Below are 21710 nucleotides of genomic sequence, written 5' to 3'. Positions count from 1 at the left end.
AAATAATTTCTGTTCCCACAGAGAACACTGTGTGACAGGAGTAAGGAAAAATCAAACCTTTCTCTTTAATACTCCCAACAGAGTAGATGTTTTCATTCTATAGGCTGAGGCAAGCAAGTGAAGAGAGAGACAAAATGTTCCTCCTTCAACTGTACGTTTCCTTACCAATTACCTTCACCTACATTATCCTCACCCAAGGAAACTTCTTGCCCCCTGTCTTTAAAAAACCTCTTCATTCCTCAAGTCTGAGTTCAAGGCCATCTTTTCCCTGAAGACATGTCTGATCACCTAAACCTCCATTTCCCTTAAATACTGAATGTGTGTTCACAATAGGCCACTTAGTTGCATGTGGTTTTATGTTATTTTTGTTTCATATGTATGAGCTGGTCTCTCCAATGGGATTCTATGTTGTTACAAAACCTAATTCACTTTCCATCTCCGAGCACCCAACAATTCTTTGTTGGATATTCATTGGTTGTGGAAAGTAGCAGAATGAAATGGGACTGGATGGAATCAAAAGGAACAGAATATGATAGGATGGGATGGGATGGCATGAAACGGCATGAAGACTGGGGATGGGAAGTGGGATTAAAACACAAAGAGCCTGGAAGTCAATCGAGCATATATTGAATGTTTTACTACGGCAATGTCATCACATAGTCATTGAAAACTGATTTCACAGAGGCCTTTAGGAGCCCAAACATCATGTCTTCCCCAGCATTCATCCAGAGGTTGCAGAAGCAGAATGGCCACTTGAGGTTCACCAAGCCCAGTTCCTGACACTGGGGACACCTGTACCCTGTCCTTCCAAGACAAAAATCTCTCCATCCTGACGTCAAAGGTGTTTGGGTATTGAGAATATTCTTCCTGCTCTTATGTGCTTTCTTGCTAGAGAACTCAAGTCACCTCATAAACAATTCATTACTCTCCAAATAAGTTTAAAGGTCAGTTTTTATGTCCTTTCCTCTCACAACCCTTGAAATTGACTCTAAGCAAAATTGAGAAACTGAAAAATCTTATCTTTGGAGTATCTCCATTCCTCCAAAAAAAAAAGTTTCTTCTTTTCTCATCCCCAATTACTATTTTCCTTCAAAACCACATTGATCAGATATTTGGGGTAAATGAGGCTTTTCTTGATATCCTTCATATCACCCCACAAAGGCCTGAGTGAGAGCTCACAAGAATAATACAGGTGAGCTGACTTATTTGAGGTAACAAGAGGTACAGAGACAATCCCAGAATAAGATTCAAAGCACTTTGTAAATGCCACCAGCCTCGACCTGAAAAAACATACAATTTTGCTCTAACATTATTATACCCACATAGTCTCTCAGAGTTTTTAAAAATATATATTGTTTTCAGGTCAGTAACTATTTTTCAATTTCCTTCTGTTCTTACAAAATAAGTGCAATGCAATTCCAAATAGCATCTATATAGCTCTAGATTAAAAAAACTTCAGAACTAATTTAAGGCTCAAATGCTATACTGTCAACCTTAAAGTATCAGCAAAGGCTACAATAAGGTGTAAAATAACAGTAGTGGATAATCTCCTACAGACAGAGGGCAAACAGCTATATTTATGACCCAGACAAACTTTGCTCTCCGGCTTTTCCGTAAGGGACATTGATTTCTTAGGCACAATATATAGTAGATAGGTAGTGCCCAATGCTGAATCTCTTTCCCAATTAGGAATTTGATTTTAAAGCTCTTTTCAAATTCCATGTAAACAAAATATATTATAAAATGTTACCAAGTTACATGGCTAATAAAGAAACAACCTAGTGTTGCAACACTCACTTGCACCTAGTACATGATATTTTGCTGCTGCTGCTAAGTCGCTTCAGTCGTGTCCGACTCTGTGCGACCCCATAGACGGCAGCCCACCAGGCTCCCCCGTCCCTGGGATTCTCCAGGCAAGAACACTGGAGTGGGTTGCCATTTCCTTCTCCAATGCAGGAAAGTGAAAAGTGAAAGTGAAGTCACTCAGTCATGTCCGACCCTCAGTGACCCCATGGACTAGAATCCAAATTTTTGTCTACAAAAACAATGCTGATCTTTATTGCATAAGTACTGCAAATTAATAGTGTGTGTCTGTCCAGGATCTTTCTCCACCAAGAGTGGCTATAAATAGAGAACTATCTCACCACCTAATATGGATATCTGGATATATAGGCAATAGCTTCTTTTCATAGCCAGCTGTTGTGTGGCTCTGTTATGTGGTGCTGCTTATTACATATATCTATTTCACTTCTTACTGCCTCTACCTGCAGATTCAGCAGTCTGACAGAGCTGACTCCCTAAAAATGGCAAGAGCTGCAGTCAGGCAGTTCAGTCCCTCAGTCATGTCCAACTCTTTGTGACCCCATAGACTGCAGCATGTCAGGCTTCCCTGTCCATCACCAACTCCCAGAGCCTGCTCAAACTCAGGTCCATCGAGTCGATGATGCCATCCAACCATCTCATCCTCTGTTGTCCCGTTCTTCTCTTGCCTTCAATGTTTCCCTGCATCTGGGTCTTCTCCAATAAGTCAGTTCTTCACATCAGATGGTAAAAATATTGGAGCTTCAGCTTCAGCATCGGTCCTCCCAGTGAATATTCAGGACTGATTTCCTTTAGGATGGACTTGTTGGATCTCCTTGCAGTCCAAGGGACTCTCAAGAGTCTTCTCCAACACCGCAGTTTAAAAACATCAAAAACATCAATTCTTTGGTGCTCAGCTTTGTTTATGGTCCAACTCTCATCCATACATGACGACTGGAAAAACCATAGCTTTGACTAGATGGACCTTTGTTGCAAAGCAATGTCTCTGCTTTTAAATATGCTGTCTAGTTTGGTCATTGATTTTCTTTCAAGGAGCAAGTGTCTTTTAATTTCTATGGCTGCAATCACCATCTGCAGTGATTTTGGAGCTCCCGAAAATAAAGTCTGTCACTGTTTCCATTGTTTCTCCATCTATTTGCCATGAAGTCATGGGACCAGATGCCAGGATCTTCATTTTTTTGAATGTTGAGCTTTAAGCCAGCTTTTTCACTCTCCTCTTTCACTTTCATCAGTAGGCTCTTCAGTTCCTCTTCACTTTCTGCCATAAGGGTGGTATCATCTGCATATCTGAGGTTATTGATATTTCTCCCGGCAATCTTGATTCCAGCTTGTGCTTCATCCAGCCTGGCATTTCACATGATGTACTCTGCATATAAGTTAAATAAGCAGGGTGACAATATACAGCCTTGACGTACTCCCTTCCCATTTAGGAACCAGTCAGTTGTTCCATGTCCAGTTCTAACTATTGCTTCTTGACCTGCATACAGATTTCTCAGGAGGCAGGTCAGGTGGTCTGGTATTCCCATCTCTTGAAGAATTTTCCACAGTTTGTTGTGATCCACACAGTCAAAGGCTTTGGCATAGTCAATAAAGCAGAAGTAGATGTTTTTCTGGAACTCTCTTGCTTTTTCGATGATTCAACAGATGTTGGCAATTTGAGCTCTGCTTCCCCTGCCTTTTCTAAATCCAGCTTGAACATCTAGAAGTTCATGGTTCATGTACTGTTGAAGCCTGGCTTGGAAAATTTTGAGCATTACTTTGCTGGCATATGAGATGAGTACAATTGTGCAGTAGTTTGAACATTCTTTGGCATTGCCTTTCTTTGGGATTGGGATGAAAACCGACCTTTTCCAGTTCTGTGGCCACTGATGGGTTTTCCAAATTTGCTGGCATATTGAGTGCAGCATTTTCATAGCATCATCTTTTAGGACTTGAAATAGCTCAGCTGGAATTCCATCACCTCCACTAGCTTTGTTCATAGCAATGCATTCTAAGGCCCACTTGACTTCACATTCCAGGATGTCTGGCTCTAGGTGAGTGATCACACCATTGTGTTTTTCTGGGTCATGAAGATCTTTTTTGTATAACTCTTCTGTGTATTCTTGTCACCTCTTCTTAATATCTTCTGCTTATGTTATGTCTGACTTCCCTGGTAGCTCAGATGGTAAAGCATCTGCCTACAATGTGGGAGACCTGGGTTCGATCCCTGGGTTGGGAAGATCCTCTGGAGACAGAAATGGCACCCGACTCCAGTACTCTTGCCTGGAAAATTCCATGGACAGAGGAGCCTGGTAGGCTACAGTCCATGGGGTTGCAAAGAGTCGGACATGACTGAGCAACTAAACTTTCTAACCTTTCTTAACTTTCTTTCTGTTAGCTCCATACCATTTCTGTCCTTTATTGTGCCCGTCTTTGCATGAAATATTCCCTTGGTATCTCTAATTTTCTTGAAGAGATCTCTAGTCTTTCCCATTCTATTGTTTTCCTCTATTTCTTTGCACTGATCACTGAGGTAGGCTTTCTTATCTCTCCTCACTGTTCTTTGAAACTCTGCATTCAGATGGGCTTATCTTTCCTTTTCTCCTTTGCCTTTAGCTCTCTTCGTTTCTCAGCTCTTTGTAAGGCCTCATCAGACAACCATTTTTCCTTTTTGCATTTCTTCTTCTTGGAGATGGTCTTGATCGTTGCCTCCTATACAATGTCACAAACCTCTGTCCATAGTTCCTCAGGCACTCTGCCTATTAAATCTAATCCCTTGAATCTATTTGTCAGTTCCACTGTATAATCTTAAGGGATTTGATTTATGTCATACCTGAATGGTCTACTGGTTTTTCCTACTTTCTTGAATTTGAGTCTGAATTTGGCAATAAGGAGTTCATGATTTGAGCCACAGTCAGCTCCTGGTCTTGTTTTTGCTGACTGTATAGAGCTTCTCCATCTCCAGCTGCAAAGAATAGAATCACTCTGATTTTGGTATTGACCATCTGGTGATGTCCGTGTGTAGAGCCGTCTCTTATCTCTTGTGTGTTTGCTATGTAGAGAGTGTTCCCTATGGCCAGTGCGTTCTCTTGGCAAAACTCTGTCAGCCTTTGCCCTGCTTCATTTTGTACTCCAAGGCCAAACTGCCTGTCACTCCAGGTATCTCTTGACTTCCTACGTTGCATTCCAGTCACTTATGATGAAAAGGGGCCTTTTCATCTTTTTTTGGTGTTCTAGAAGTTCTTGTAAGTCATCATAGAACTGTTCAACTTCAGCTTCTTCAGGAATAGTGGTTGGGGCATAGATTGGGATTGCACATACTAGCACCTGCCTAGTCCACTATAGAGCACTTTTTTCATCCTGTTTTCCCAGGAGCCTACTGTTTAATGATAGTCTGTACTACTAATGTAAATCAAGGAAAACCAAATGGATAAGTAGCTCGATAGGAGAAAAAGAACCAGGAGAGGGCTTTGGAATCATTCTTAACTAACTGTAGTGAAATAAGAGGCTGTGAATTGCTGTTGTACCTGAATAAATTATTTCTGGCTAAGGTTTTTGCCAGTTTTCTCGAGTTATCCTTGTGACCATTGCTGCCTCCTCTTGGCCAACAGTTGTCCAGCCACTGGTCTATAGAAACACAGGCCTGCAGGTATTCACCCCTACAATCTCCTGTCCCTCTACACACACAGTCTCCCCGGTAAGTGCTATGGTCTTCTACTCACTCAAAAACATAGAAGCCAACTGGGGACAGCCATCTAGGCAGGGTTTTAGTGGGCATTAAAATATCTTTTCCTTTGCGATGGCTACGATGAGAATTTCTCTTTTCTCTTCATCCCCTTTTATTTTAGACTGGGAATAGGCAAACTTTTTTTCTGAAAAGGGCTGGATAGTACATATGCTAGGCTCTGCATCACTATAAGGTCTTTGTTGTATATTCTTATTTTTTTAAACTACCTTTTTAAAATATAAAAATCAGTCTTAGCTCATGAGCCACACAAAAATAGGCCATGGGACAGAACTGGCCTACTGGCCACAGTTTGCCAACCTCTGCTCTATACCATCAGCTACCTAGTATACAAGTCAGTTATTGACACATACTGCTATATAACAAACCACTCCCAAATTCAGTGGTATACAAGAAGCATTTCTTCTCCTACTCCCAGGTCTGTAGGTCAACCCAAGTAGCTCTGCTCACTTCTTAGCCTGACATGTATGTCTAATATTATTATACCCATAGTTTCTGTTCTTCAAGGGATTTTGACAGAGGAGAATATTGCTGTTTTGGAAAAATATATCCTTATTTACAAAGGAAAGTCACTAAAGTGCTCTGTATTAGAAAGGAAACATTATGCTAGCTGAATTTCTTCCATACTTACCATCTGATCTTTTTAAATAATAAAGTAGCTAGCATTTATTAGCATGTGCCAGGCATTACAGTAAGCCCTATAAACACATTGATTTATTTAATCCTCATATCTATCATTCCCAAAGGAAAGCCATTGCCCAAGGTCATACTTCAAGGAAATGGAAGAGTCTGTGAATCACCAGACTGTACTGCCTCCCAAGATTTCATAATGGCCTTTGATAATCTTCATTGCACTTCTAACTGTGTAGAATAACAGAACAAACAAAAACAGGAGTCTATATTAAGATTTTAAGCATTAAATTACATTTCTTAAAATAAAACTAACCCTCCTGGGATGCAAGATAAGTGTCCTTATGAATTAGACTTACCATGTTCATAATGCCCACATTGTGAGATCAATTCATAAAGCCTTTGAGCTACCTGAACAAAAGAATGACTGTATAATCACAAGCCAGTTTTGTTATGATAACCGATCGGGTATGCTGAAGGGTGATTATTTTAGACACACACATGTGTTGAACATTGAAACATCTGGCCTTAGCCATTTGAATGTAAATGGCTTAAGGAAAATTGCTTCTATCTTTTTATAACAGTGTATGTTGGAGTTAATTTTCTTTGAGATATAATATATACAGTGTAAACTGTGTAAATGTGCAAACCTTAAGGATGCAGCTTGGTGAATTTTACTACAAAAGTACACCCTCCCCTTAACCTTCCTTCTCTCTTTCCTGTAACCATCATTCACATCAAGATATAGAATGTTTCCAGTACCTTCCAAAAGCTCCCTCCTTCCTCTTTCCACTCTACACTCCAGTCCACACCTACCCTCAGGTAACCAGTATTTAGTCTCTTATCTTCCTCACTTAGTTTTTCTCTTTTAAGATTTGATATAAATGGAATCGTACATACAGACTCCTTTGTGTCTGGCTTTTATCACTCAATATAATACATGAGGGGTATATCCATGTTGTTAAGTACACCAGTAGCTTGTTCTTTTTATTGCTGTGTAGTTTTCCATTGTATGAATATACTACCAATTATTTATCCATTTTCCTATTGAAACAAACATTTGGCTTGTTTCCAGCTTTGGCTATTATGAATAAAGCTCTTAGGAATATTCTTACATACGTCTTCTTGTGGACATATGCACTCATTTTTCCACGGTATGCTAAAGAGTGGAATTACAAGGTCATAGGTGAGGTGTGTCTTTAGCTTTAGTAGAGCTTTCCAAAATGATTTTGTGGAGTTCCTTGTTAAAACACCCAACCAAGATCTCTAACACTGCTTAATGATAGTGCTCTGTTTAATGGTTCATTTGTAAATAGGGTTTTTACATTATGTACACACACAATCATATTAAAATGCAATTATTTTCTAAATATCTCTAGATTTGTTGGTTTCCTTTTTATACTTTAAGAAATCTAGAAGTAATAATACTATTTTTTATCACAGACAAATGAAAATATTTCTAAAGTATATAATCACAAAACTGTTACAATAAAAAAGAATAAAACCAATTTTATGCCTCAACTGTGAGAGTTAAATTTCTCTGGGCCACCAGGGAAGTTCCCCAAATCTTCATCTTAATGAAGTAAGTAATAAGTGATCAGGATAGATATTGGGGAAAAGAGTACCTTCAACAAAACTACAGGAACATGAGGATTTGGAGAGATAACATGCTATCTTTGATACAATAAAATTTTGAGTTTTGGTATGATTACTAAGTTTGGTGAACATACTTGGTTATTTCATAGAACATGTGTTCATCTTCTAATTACATGCTTCATTTGAAATGAATCAAAAGGTTGAATTTATTTATTGATTCTGGCTATAACTGCATAGCAAGCAGTTTTCTGAGCCCAAGAACTGAATTCCACTGGAACTTTTCTATTGGTCTAACAGTCAGAGAAGGCACATCTCTGTGCTCTACAGCCACTGTAGAAATATAAGCGAGAAGACACCAGGAAGAGGGTGTTCCATTTTGATGGAGAACAAAATTCCCTGCTCTCTCTGAGTTAGACCTGGAGAGCTTAAACTGAGGCAAGTTGTAGGATCTTGTTTTCCTCCTGTTGAACAGGCTGTTTTGGCTTATGGCATGCTATCTTAGGAGATATAAGAGGTGGGCAAAAGTCAGGACATGGGAGAAGATTGATATTAGTGATAGAGGTAAAGGCTGTGTGTGGCAGAGCAACCAGGAAGATCTGACATAGTATAAAAAATGGTGCCCAGCTCCATGGTAAGGGCTACTGTCATTTAGATTGTCAGTCTCTACTGGGGACCACGTTTACACAGAAGTCATTTGGTTCAGCTTTGGTCCCACTCTTCTCTCAGCATCTTTCTGTGACTGAAGTCCCAGCCTGCTTTGGGAGCCACACATTAGTTCTTTCAGAGAAAACCACAGTTTAGGCTTACCTGAGGGCCAGGATCCTTGCCAAACAATGTGGAAGCCCAGTTCTCTTTTCTCTTTCAGGTCTGGCTTACTAGATAGCTTTAATCCAAGCCTTGTTGCTACTATGACTACTACTTCTTCACTTGATGCTGTGATTGACACTAGTATAACTAAAATGTGCTCAAAAATAGAATGTAGTGATTATGAAAGTTGAGGGACATCAGTTAATTCACTCTGAGAAATTTGGGAAAGCTGAAGGTGAAGAATAGATCAAAGGGTAACTCCGAGGGTTATAGAAGGGCTCCATTCATGGTCTACACACTAGGAAAACGTGCAGATCAGGTGAGGAAATATTTCAGCAGAGCAGCTATTAGGGGAAAATACCTCAGCTCAGGCCAGGCTGAAGCTCAGTAAATCAGTGGCCATATCCAGTTAAATTTGTAATAGTGAAAGTGAGGCTGGGAATTTCCACAAACAATTATGCCCCCCAAATATATAACAGCAAAGGGTACTAAAGTGGCAATGCCGACAGAAGGCAAGGCATTGCAGAAGTATCAGTGAAGTTGATCAATGAAGTATCAATGAAATGCATGCCAAAGCCAAAGACAACGATAAATACTCACAGGAGGGAAGAACAATGACCAGTTTCTCTTGAGTGTGTTTGTTTATACTTCCCCATGAATTATCTAAAAACAAATAAAAACAAAAAAAAAAAGCTGCCTAATGAGAAGGACTCATGCAAGAGAATCCTTTCTAAATACAAACATTAAGTTTTTTACCAAGAAGAAATGTTATTTAAAGTAGGTAACAGAATGTAAAAGTACACAGTTTGTATATTTGCCCTTTGTTCTTTTCTGTAATTCAAAAGTGAGATATCTTTATCTGTGATATCTATATATCCTAGATCTCAACCCTAGTTGCAAATTAGAACTTAGGGTGGGTGAGCTTTAAAAAAATGATGCTGAGGCCCCAGTGCAGACCAAGTGAATCAAACTGGGAATGAAGCCCCATCAGAATTCAGTTCACCATATGTTAATATGGTTTGCTTTTTTTCCATAAAGGAGTTTGAAGTGCTTCACAGTTCTTAGGATGAAATTTAGTCTAGCATGAATTCACCTCATTTGGTGTAGTTATTACCACTATTTAGGAGCCTGGCGGGTTACAGTCCATAGGATCACAAAGAGTCAGACACAACTGATCATGCCTGCAAACCCTTTATGGGTTGGTTGGGGTCACGCGAGTGAGGGTATGCCTGCATTATCAATCATGTCCGACTCTTTGTGACCCTGTGGACTGTAGCCCACCAGGCTCCTCTACCCATGGGATTTCCTAGGCAAAAATACTGGAGGTGGTTGCCATTTCCTTCGCCAAGGGATCTTCCCGACCAAGGGATCGAACCCGCATCTCCTGCATTGGCAGGTGGATTGTTTACCACTGAGCCACCTAGGAAGCCTGGGTGAGAATCTACCCACCTCTTGTTAAAACCTAAGAGGGTCCTGACGATATCTTGGCTCTAATGTCAGAATGTGGGATATTTAACACCTACTGTCCTCAGTTTGGGGACTTTAATAGAAATTCAAACAACAGAAATATTTTTCAATCTCTTAGTCCAGAGATTCTGTCACACAGAAATAGTAGGAGGACAAACTGGATGGTGTTCCAAAAGAAGAAAGAGCCAAAATATATGTGCAATGAATCAGCACTGTTTATAATTCTGAAAAAATGAAAACAACCTAAATACCCACCAATGAGGAAAAAGTTAAATAATTATGGTGCCTCTACATATGGTAATATATCAAGTATGAAACACTTCGAGAAAATAAGGCCAATGTAGCTATACTAATTTGGAAAGGCTGCTAAGCAAAACATCAAACATCAAATTACAGAATATAGAATAATCTTAATAATATACATATACATATATACATACACACTCATGAACATGTATACATACATATATATGTAAATATATAGTCCATTCCCTATATAGTACATCCCTATGCAATCCTTTCCCCTTCTTCGAAAGAGTATTTTTATTTTTTTCTGTATCTCAGATCCTGAGTCTTTGTAGTGCTGTTTAGAGATAATAGATGACAATACTAACTTAGAGAAGATTAGAGACTCTAATTTGATTCACAATAAGCAGAGTATAAGAGCTCCCTGGGGGAGGGGAAGAAATAGGTGGGCTGTAGTTTGTTGGAGAGAGGGAAAAAAATAGATAGACAGACAGACAGACACGGTGATCTTGAGTGAGAGAACTGTTTAAAGAGAAATTTTTGGAAATTTTGCTTTTTGTGTGTGTGTTTACTGGGATATTATTTCCTGCTCCTCGTTCTCAGTTCAAAAGTTTTTAGGAAAAGCATACATTAGAGTTCAATGTTTTAGAAAGTTAAATTAAGACTCTTTTGAATGCGACATTTTGATGAGATCAGTTTAAGGTAATAGTAGGAAAGCCTTGTTTTATTGGTAAGATACATATATATTTTACATACTATATATATTTCATATAATGTATATTTCACATGTACAAAATGGATATCATGTGTATATAGATTATAGGTATATCTATAATATATAGATTATATACTATATTATATATTACATTATGTATTATATGGAATTAGGGTTACTATAGTAGATTTTATTCATCATATTTATTTTATATGCATAGAAAATATCTTTAAAAAACATCCAATAAACTGTTGTAGCCAGAAATAATAATTTCTGGGTAACTAGGTTGGGTGAGGATGTTGGAAAGGAATGGAAATTTATACATTCATATTATATATTTCTTCTATACAATATGAATTTTCACAAGACTTCTTATTAATATTGATAATTTTAAAATAGCAACAAAGAAAATGGAAAAAATTATAACCTATTCTAGGATCAATTGGTAGAGCAGTTGGGTAGCTGGATGCTAAGTTCTTGAGAAATGTTTAGAGGCGAGATTAAAATATTAAGCTGAAAACAGATTACATACCTTTATGTGCCTCACCAAGAACTTTGAACTTAACCCAGTTGGCAACAGAGGACCTACAGGGATTTTTGCCCTGAAATGACCTGACTGGTTGTAATTTAGAGGACACAATTTCCTAATATCCTTTAACTTACTACACTTCCCATCCTTATTTCTTGCATTTTTTTTTCCTAAGTAATTATCTCAGGTACATTAACTTGTTGGGCACCTGAATAAATTAAGATGTGTAGTGAATTCCTTGGAACTATAAATAACTATATACATGTAGGTTTATCATCATCATCATTATTATTATTCCTATATCATCCAGCCTTAATTCATAGCTTTTGTATTTGAATAATTGTTTTTTGGTTTATTACCAGGTTGCCAATCATGTAATGTATTCTTTCATTAGTATCTTTCAGTTTAGTCTTCTATTCCAGTTTTAAATAACATTTTCATCACCATTTATTTATTCTTCCAGAGTCTATGCACGCCTTCCCTTTCTGCTTTATGTACTATTATTTTAAAACCTTGCTATTTTATCATTGCCTGTTATTGAACAAGTACTCATTTTGTCAGAGGGAGAAGAAATAGACTTATTACCAGAAAGTGTCCTCTGATATGTACTATCAGACACCTGTGCCAGGAGAAAGAGAAAATTCAGGATAAGAGCAGATTTAAATTAGAAGTGATGTAATTGAAAGGCCTATGTAATGTCAATATGTATTTTCCAATCAAATAAACCTAATCAAGCCTTCCAGGACCTTCCAAAACTCAGAGAAAAGAGAATATTTAGCATTAATCAAGCAAATACCTAGCAGGTAGCAAAAGGAAGCCATATACCTGAAGCAAAAGGGAGAAGGCAAAAGGAGGGTAGTCCAACCTTTGTTTTGTTTTCTGAAACATGAACAGACTCCTGGTTTTCTTCTTACAACAAAGGGAGACCATGTTCATCATGACATTAATCAAATTCCCACTAACTGCTTTAGGAAAAAGAAAGATCTACAGAATCCAAGAACTTGAGCTTCTTAAGAAGCTGTTTTCTCCCCCCTTGAAGAGCTTAATGGGAATTCATTTTGCCTTCAATTAAATCCAACCTCAGAGCTCACTGCAGGCCAGAGACTTATCCTAGATAATAATTCAGGGAAGCAAACAAATTTGCTGGATTCTCCCGGCAAGAAATTTTATTCCGTATTAGTCTCCTGGAGAACTCGCAGGTGGAATTCTCCCAGAGAGAGGTAAATGATGGCACTTTGGTTCTCATTTACCTTTCTAGGCACGGTGAAGCCAGAGATTCCTTGTTGCCTCATTCTGTTGGTTGTACAATCAGGTTCTGAACCTTGAAAGCTAGCAAAGGTTTTTCTATTCAGATTTGCCTGTTAAATAAAATCTGTTTATGCTCATATCAACAAAGCTAGCAAAGGTTTTTCTATTCAGATTTGCCTGTTAAACAAAATCTGCTTATGCTCATATCAACCTATTAAAAAAATTTTTTTTAGAATTGTCATTGTGATGTTTTACATGTTACGAATATCCATTTCAAATGATATCATCTGGTTTAAGTTTTTAGGGGCACAAAATTTGAACAAGGAGTAGTATTTAAAACAAAACTGAATAGAACAAAAGCACTACTTTGTGACTCATGGTGTTGTGTGTGTTAGGGGCATGGCGGGTGTTATGGGTGTGGCATTTTCTGGAAGCCTCGAGATTATAAAACAGGGAGTTTAAAAACACATGTAAGAAAAAATTTGGCTGACTTCGATTTCAGGCTGTATGTCAGATTATATAGCATGAATTATTACTCTCTCAACTGAAACACTAAAATGCTGGATAAAATAGAAAAGACATCATCACTGTTGAGCTCAAATAAAAGTAGAGAATCAATGGAGTCAGAAGTTTTTAAAAGTTAAGCCAAGAATCTGGAGCAGCCGGGTGTGGGGTCAGGTAGAAAAGGAAGACAAAAGCAGCTTTTAATTTTGGGGTTTTAATCTTTGGGGTCAAACCTTGGAGATTTTGAGCTTCTTCCTTTCACAACTGACAACTGTGCAAGGTGCAGAGGATAGGACTAGGGCCATTCCAAGTGGAGTTAGCAGTAAATCATCCTCAGCATATATTCGGGGCTCCAAAGGACCACACCCACCACACCCATGAGATAACAGTGAATGGAAAATCAAATTCCACAAGAGACAGAAGGAAAACTTGCCTTCTTGACTTGAACTTCTTGACTCGCTACTAGATGAAAACAGCATGAAGTATTCCCTGAGAATTCAAAATCCTAAGAAACCCCTCTCTAGAGTTTACAGTTCAAACTCACAGTATTCACATGATCCAAAAATTTCAAATGGAAACTTAAATTTAATATAGTTTAGGTTTGGTTTTACTGTTTCCCAGAAACAGAAATTTGTTCTGGAAGAACTTAATTTTAATCTAGACTTTGAAAAGTTACCTAAAATTAAATTATAAAGAAAATGAACATCTCAGAGTTAAAAATCACAAAATACATCAGAAACAAACCATCAAGAGTAAAAACCAGAAAGATGAATAAGCAATAGAAACAGACACAAAAAAACTTGAGATACTAGAATTGTCAGGTGCAGAAGAGGAAATAATTATGTTTATAGAAATAAAAGAACAAGGTGAAAGCAGATATGAAAATAGCCAACTAGAATTTCTAGAAAGGAAAAATATAATACAGTAATTTTTAATTATAAATAACAATAGAGTCACAGGAAGTTGTAAAGGTAGTACTGAGAGTTCCCATGTAATCGTCATTCAAATTTTCCCATTGGTTCTATCTTACCTAACTATAATGCAATGTCAAAATCAGGAAATTGACATTGGTATAAAGTATATATATTGTTCTATGTCACTCTATCAAACCGATTCTGTAACCACCATGGCAAGCAAGATATCATCCCAAAGACCTGCCTTTATGGTCATATCCATCCCCTAAACCTCCACCATCTCTAAACCATGGAAACCACTTATCTATTCTTCTTCTGTATAATGCAGTGTCGTCATTTTGAAAGAGTCATAAAAATGGAATCATACAATATGTACCTTTTGAGTTTGGCTTTTTTTCACTCAGCATAATGCCCTTGAGATCCATCCAAGTTGTTGTGTACATCAATGACATATTCCTTCTTATCGTTCTGTAGTATTCAATAGATGTACCATCCAATGACTGTAGGACAATTTGGTAGTTTCTAGTCTTTTACAATTGCAAATAAACTGCCAAAAACAATCATGTAAAGGTTGTGTGTGTGTGTATACAAGTTTTCATATTTCTAGGATAAATACCCAGGAGGGTGATTACTGGGTCATATGGTAAATGTATGTTTACTTTTTAAAGAAACTACCAAATTATTTTCCAGAATGTCTAAATCATTTTACATACCCATATTTTCTCCATCTTCTCACCAGCACTTGCTATTTTCACTATTTTTTCTCTCAGCTGTTCTAATAAGTATGTAGGAATATCTAATTGTGGTCTTATTTCCTAATGACTAGTGATGTTGAACATATTTTCACATGCTTATTTGCCATCTGTATAGCCTTCTCAGTGAAATGTCCCTTATGTCTTTACTCATTCTAATTGAATCATTTGATTTATTTATTACTGAGTTTTGAGAGTTCTTCATGTGTTCCATTGATATTTCTCCCGGCAATCTTGATTCCAGCTTGTGCTTCCTCCAGCCCAGCGTTTCTCATGATGTACTCTGCATATAAGTTAAATAAGCAGGGTGACAATATACAGCCTTGATGTACTCCTTTTCCTATTTGGAACCAGTCTGTTGTTCCATGTCCAGTTCTAACAGTTTCTTCCTGACCTGCATACAGGTTTCTCAAGAGGCGGGTCAGGTGGTCTGGTATTCCCATCTCTTTTACAATTTTCCACAGTTTATTGTGATCCACACAGTCAAAAGCCTTGGCAGAGTCAATAAAGCAGGAGTAGATGTTTTTTGGGGAACTCTTGCTTTTTCGATGGTCCAGCAGATGTTGGCAATTTGATCTCTGGTTCCTCTGCCTTTTCTAAAACCAGCTTGAACATCTGGAATTTCACAGTTCATGTATTGCTGAAGCCTGGCTTGGAGAATTTTAAGCATTACTTTACTAGCATGTGAGATGAGTGCAATTGTGCAGTAATTTGAGCATTCTTTGGCATTACTTTTCTTTGGGATTGGAATGAAAACTGACATTTTCCAGTCCTGTGGCCACTGCTGAGTTTTCCAAATTTGCTGACATACTGAGTGCAGCACTTTCACAGCATCATTTTACAGGATTTCAAATAGCTCAACTGGAATTCCATCACCTCCACTAGCTTTGTTTGTAGTGATGGTTCCTAAGGTCCATTTGACTTCGCATTCCAGGATGTCTGGCTCTAGGTGAGTGATCACACCATTGTGATTATCTGGATCATGAAGATCTTTTTTGTACAGTTCCTCTGTGTATTCTTTTCACCTCTTCTTAATATCTTCTGCTTCTGTTAGGTCCCTACCATTTCTGTCCTTTATTGAGCCCATCTTTGCATGAAATGTTCCCTTGGTATCTAATTTTCTTGAAGAGATCTCTAGTCTTTCCAATTCTATTGCTTTCCTGTATTCTTTGCATTGATCACTGAGGAAGGCTTTCTTATCTCTTCTTGCTATTCTTTGGAACTCTGCATTAAAATGGGTACCTCTTTCCGTTTCTACTTTGCTTTTTGCTTCCCATGTTTTCACAGCTTTTGTAAGTCCTCCTCAGACAGCCATTTTGCTTTTTTGCATTTCTTTTTCTTGGGAATGGTCTTGATTCCTGTTTCCTGTACAATATCAAGAACCTCCGTCCATAGTTCATCAGGCACTCTGTCTATCAGATCCAGTCTCTTAAATCTATTTCTCACTTCCACTGTATAATCATAAGGGATTTGATTTAGGTCATACCTAAATGGTCTAGTGGTTTCCTCCACTTTCTTCAATTTCAGTCTAAATTTGGCAATAAGGAGTTCATGATCTAAGCCACAGTCAGCTCCTGGTCTTGTTTTTGTTGACTGTATAGAGCTTCTCCATCTTTGGCTGCAAAGAATATAATCAATCTGATTTTGGTGTCAACCATCTGGTGATGTCCATGTGTAGAGTCTTCTCTTGTGTTGTTGGAAGACAGTGTTTGCTATGACCAGTGCATTTTCTTGGCAGAACTCTATTAGCCTTTGCCCTGCTTTATTCTGTACTCCAAGGCCAAATTTGCTTGTTAATCCAGGTGTTTCTTTACTTCCTACTTTTGCATTCCAGTCCCCTATAATGAAAAGAACATCTTTTTTGGGTGTTAGTTCTAGAAGGTCTTGTAGGTCTTCACAGAACTGTTCAACTTCAGCTTCTTCAGCCAGGAGAAATATCAATAACCTCAGATATGCAGATGACACCACCCTTACGGCAGAAAGTGAAGAAGAACTAAAGAACCTCTTGATGAAAGTGAAAGAAGAGAGTGGAAAAGTTGGCTTAAAGCTCAACATTCAGAAAACGAAGATCATGGCATCTGGTCCCATCACTTCATGGGACATAGATGGGGAAACAGTGGAAACAGTGGCTGACTTTATTTTTCTGGGCTCCAAATTCACTGCAGATGGTGATTGCAGCCATGAAATTAAAAGACGCTTACTTCTTGGAAGGAAAGTTATGACCAACCTAGACAGCATATTAAAAAGCAGAGACATTACTTTGTCAACAAAGGTCCGTCTAGTCAAGTCTATGGTTTTTCCAGTAGTCATGTATGGATGAGAGCTGGACTCTAAAGAAGGCTGAGCACAGAAGAGATCCAACCAGTCCATCCTAAAGGAGATCAGTCCTGGGTGTTCATTGGTAGGTCTCATGTTGAAGCTGAAACTCCAATACTTTGGCCACCTGATTTGAAGAGCTGACTCATTGGAAAAGACCCTGATACTGGGAAAGATTGAGAGCAGGAGGAGAAGGGGATGACAGAGGCTGAGGTGGTTGGATGGCATCACCAACTCAATGGACATGGGTTTGGGTAGACTCCGGGAGTTGGTGATGGACAGGGAGGCTGGGCATGCTGCAGTTCATGGGGTTGCAAAAAGTCAGACACGACTGATCAGCTGAACTGAACTGAACTATGTGTTCTAGATATGAGTACTTCATTGGATATGTGGTTTGCAAATATTTTCTCCCAGCCTGTAACTCATCTTTTCATCATCTAAGCAGGGTTTTTACAAAGCAATTTTTAATTCTGATGGTCCATAAGACAAAAGATAAGATTATTATAGGCATTATGTTGACACATATGGATAAAAGAGTCAATCTTTCAAGAATATACAATTAAAAAATTGTACATGTTTAATAAATTACCCTCAAAATATAGTAGTGGACCACCTATAATTCATGATAAACAGTTCAAATACCCACCAAATTAATGCCATACTCCCCTCAGGATTCCTGAGTTTCCTTTTGATAGCCATGTCTGGGATTAACTAGGATCTAAATGAGGAGCCACACAACTAAAACCACCGAGGCCTGAACCACTTCTTTTGTAGAGACCACGTTTAGGGATATGCAATCCTTATAGGAGTGTGTTTTGAAGTGGTTGAGGGTAGAACAGAGGGAGGAACTTGCTTAACAAAGCTAAGACCAGAGTTGTTGTTCAGTCGCTTATTCATGTCCAACTCTTTGCAACCCCATGGGCTGCAGCATGCCAGGCTTCCGTGTCCATCACCAACTCCTGGAGTCTGCTCAAACTCATGTCCATTGAGTTGGTTATTCATCCTCTGTCATCCTCTTTTCCTCCTGCCTTCAATCTTTCCCAGTATCAGAGTTTTTCTAATGAATCGGCTCTTCACATTAGGTGGCCAAAATTTTGGAGCTTCAGCATCAGTCCTTCCAATGAATATTCAGGACTGATTCCCTTTAGGATTGACTGGTATTATCTCCTTGCGGTTAACAGGTGCCAATAATCAATCAAACACACTTCAGCTTTGTGAATGGAATTGTGATCAGTGAGAAAATAAATAATATCTACTCCTGATGTTCAAACAATGTATAATCTAATTAGGAAAATGTTAATTAAATATTTGGGAAAAAAACTAAATAGTTCCCCATTACATACATAAAACTCTAAATAAAAACTATGACAAAATATATATCACTTACATATTGAATCTAAAAAACATGATACAAGTGAATTTATTTACAATACAGAAACAGATTCACAGACATAAAAAAGGAACTTATGGTTACCAAAGGGGATAGGGGGTGGGGGATTGGACATAAATGAGGAGTTTAGGATTCACATATACACAGTACTATATACAAAACAGATAAACAAGGCCCTACTGTATAATACAGGGAACTATGCTCAATATCTTATAATAACCTATAATGGAAAATAATCTGCAAAGGTCTATATATAGATAAAAGGTCACTTTGCTGTACATTTGAAACTAACACATCATTGTAAATTAACTATACTTCAATAAATAAACTTAAAAACATTTTTTAAATATAAGAAAGTCCCCAATGTGGTATATAATCATTAACCTGTTGAATATCATTCAGTAATACCAAAGGAACTTCAAGAATGGGGTGATTCTTGTGTGTAGGCTTTTCTTTTCATAAAGTGGGAGATGTATTACTCTAATAGCAAAAGTGGGAAAGGAGAAGCAAAATGATGGCAAGATTGGTCTTGATCAGTCCATGGACTCCTTCAGGTACATAAAAATTATCCAAAGGGAATATGAGCATGGATAGTTTTAAAGCAATCAATTTCTAAATCTTTTACTCTCCTGTGTATTCTTCCTAAAATTGGCCTGATCAAGACCAATCTTGCCATCATTTTGCTTCTCCTTTCCCACTTTTGCTATTAGAGTAATACATCTCCCACTTTACGAAAAGAAAAGCCTATTTATTTCTCAATCATCCTGAACCTTACTCTTGAGCATCGCCCTCAAGTGTGGAAACTTCCCCAGTGCTAAACAAGGGGACAAATCGAAATACTGATTTCAGTGTTGTAAAAGCGAATGGTTCTAATGAGAAGATAACAAACTTTGCCAAGTCACAGTTTGCAATCCTGTGCTTTCCGCAAAATTGAAATTAGTACCTAATCAAATTACTGGTTGACAGAACATTAAAAGTAGTTTTTGATAAAGCGTATGTGATTTTTCACATAAAACTCAGAAGATATTCAAAGACCCGAGTGACACTGCTATAACTAAGCTCCTTCCCTCTCATCCACTTCTGTATGTGTACAAGCTTGCTCAGTGCTTACATAACATGTAAAACTGGAAGAGAATTGATGCTGACCCCTGTCTCATTCTAGCAATGTTATTGTCATCCTTAAACACATAAGTAAATGGGAAAAAAAAAAAAAACATTCTCACCATCAAGAGATGCATTTTCAATGAAATTTTGCAGTTTATTTTCATGATTATAAAAACTATTAACATATTTATATTGTTTGGGTTATATACTCATATTGGCAAGTCAGGAGTTTTGGCAATTCTCAAACTCTGTAAGAACAATAAATCTCTCTCCCACCTCTGCCACAAACACACTATTAAGCTTCCTACCATGACTTCATTTGTATCTGTTCTTTAATTTTTTTAATAACCATGGATGTAAGTTATTGTTAAGATATTCCAATGTGTCACAATTAAAGTTACCACCAAAGCAATGGTTATAAAGGCTCATCATGCTTTGTGGAGCAAGTGTATGGCTTAGCACATTGCACTAGGAAGAGTTAGATCTCCAGAGCTATTAACAGCCAAGCTTTGTAGCCATCCAAAGTATTTCCTTTTATTTGTAGTTTAGTTCTTATTAGCCGGTATCTCACCTTCAGTTTATTGGAGATTTTTGTCATTTAAGTCATAGTTTATTCTCAAACCTATATCAGTTATAATTTTGATTAAAAACATGCCAAATTGTATTGTATTTTGACTCAAACTAAGCTACCTTGGGTTCTACAAAATGCCCTGGAAGATGGATGAAATCAAGGGCAGGTGCAAATATGGGACTGACAAGCTAGTTACATGTACACACCCCTTGTAACAGTCTAATCTGGACCCAGGTAGTGACTGCAATTTGGTTAGACAAGCCAAGGTGGAGAGTGGCATGAGCTTTCAAATCAAGAAAGGAAATTTGGATGGCAGTGATCAGAGCTCCTATGCTGGCACAAGTCAGAGGTGGTCAGGAGCTGTCATAAATAGGCAAGAAGACATGATTAAGGAAGAGGAGATTCATTCCTTAAAAACAAAGCAGGCCTCAAATTCTGTGGGGACAAGGAGAGGTCTAAGTTAATAACTATGCTGCTATTATAAGGCAAAATATGTTGACTGTCTTAAAAGTTCAGGCAAGTTTCCATAAGGATTTGTATTTATTTAGTAAAGTCAGGGAAAGCTTTCTCTGAGATGTGATCTTGAGATGGGCAGGATGATAGATCTTGACATTTCTCTCTCTCTTTTTTTTTTTGACATTTCTTTTTGTTTAACAAAAGTTCTGAAATGCATTTCTTTCATGCCCATGATCCTTTATCATTAATACTGTACTTAGACGCCTGGTGGGAGGCTGAAGTTTGGAAAGAAATGTTCAGAGAGAAATTCTTTATGACAAAAATGGCAGAAGGACATTAAGACAGGATTTTCAGTAGTCCAGTGGTTGAGGAGGTTGTGTAATAATGTAACCATCCACTATTCCCAAGCCTTAAAATGTGGTACAAGCGAAAGCCTTTTTTCATAATTGCTTTGTGGAATCAGGGAAAAGGTCAATGTTCCATGTTAGGATTAGCAAAAAGGGAAGAGACCTGTCACTGGAAATGAGATATGAGGATACAGAGACATGCTAACCAATACAGCAACTACTAGCCACATGTGGATATTGAACATTTAAATCATAGCTGATGCCACATGTTGAAATGATAACAATTGGGCATGTTGGGTTTTAAAAGATATAATGCTAAAATTAATGTCATTTGTCTCATTTTGCTTTTCCTAATGCAGCTATAAAAAATTAAAATTCTATGTATGGCTTTTATTATATTTCTTATTTTGGGGGGCCACGCTGAGTGGCTTGTGAGATCTTAGTTCTCCAAAGAGGGACTGGACTCAGGCTTATGGCAGTGAAAGTGCTGAGGCTTAACCACTGGACCACTAGGGAAGTCCTATAATGGCCAGTGTTGAATAAAGAATGCAGGAGAACATAAGTATTATTAAT

Source organism: Oryx dammah, unplaced genomic scaffold (assembly GCF_014754425.2).
Source record: "Oryx dammah isolate SB20612 unplaced genomic scaffold, SCBI_Odam_1.1 HiC_scaffold_23, whole genome shotgun sequence".
NCBI classification, from domain to species: domain Eukaryota; kingdom Metazoa; phylum Chordata; class Mammalia; order Artiodactyla; family Bovidae; genus Oryx; species Oryx dammah.
This window is presented reverse-complemented; position numbering follows the sequence as displayed.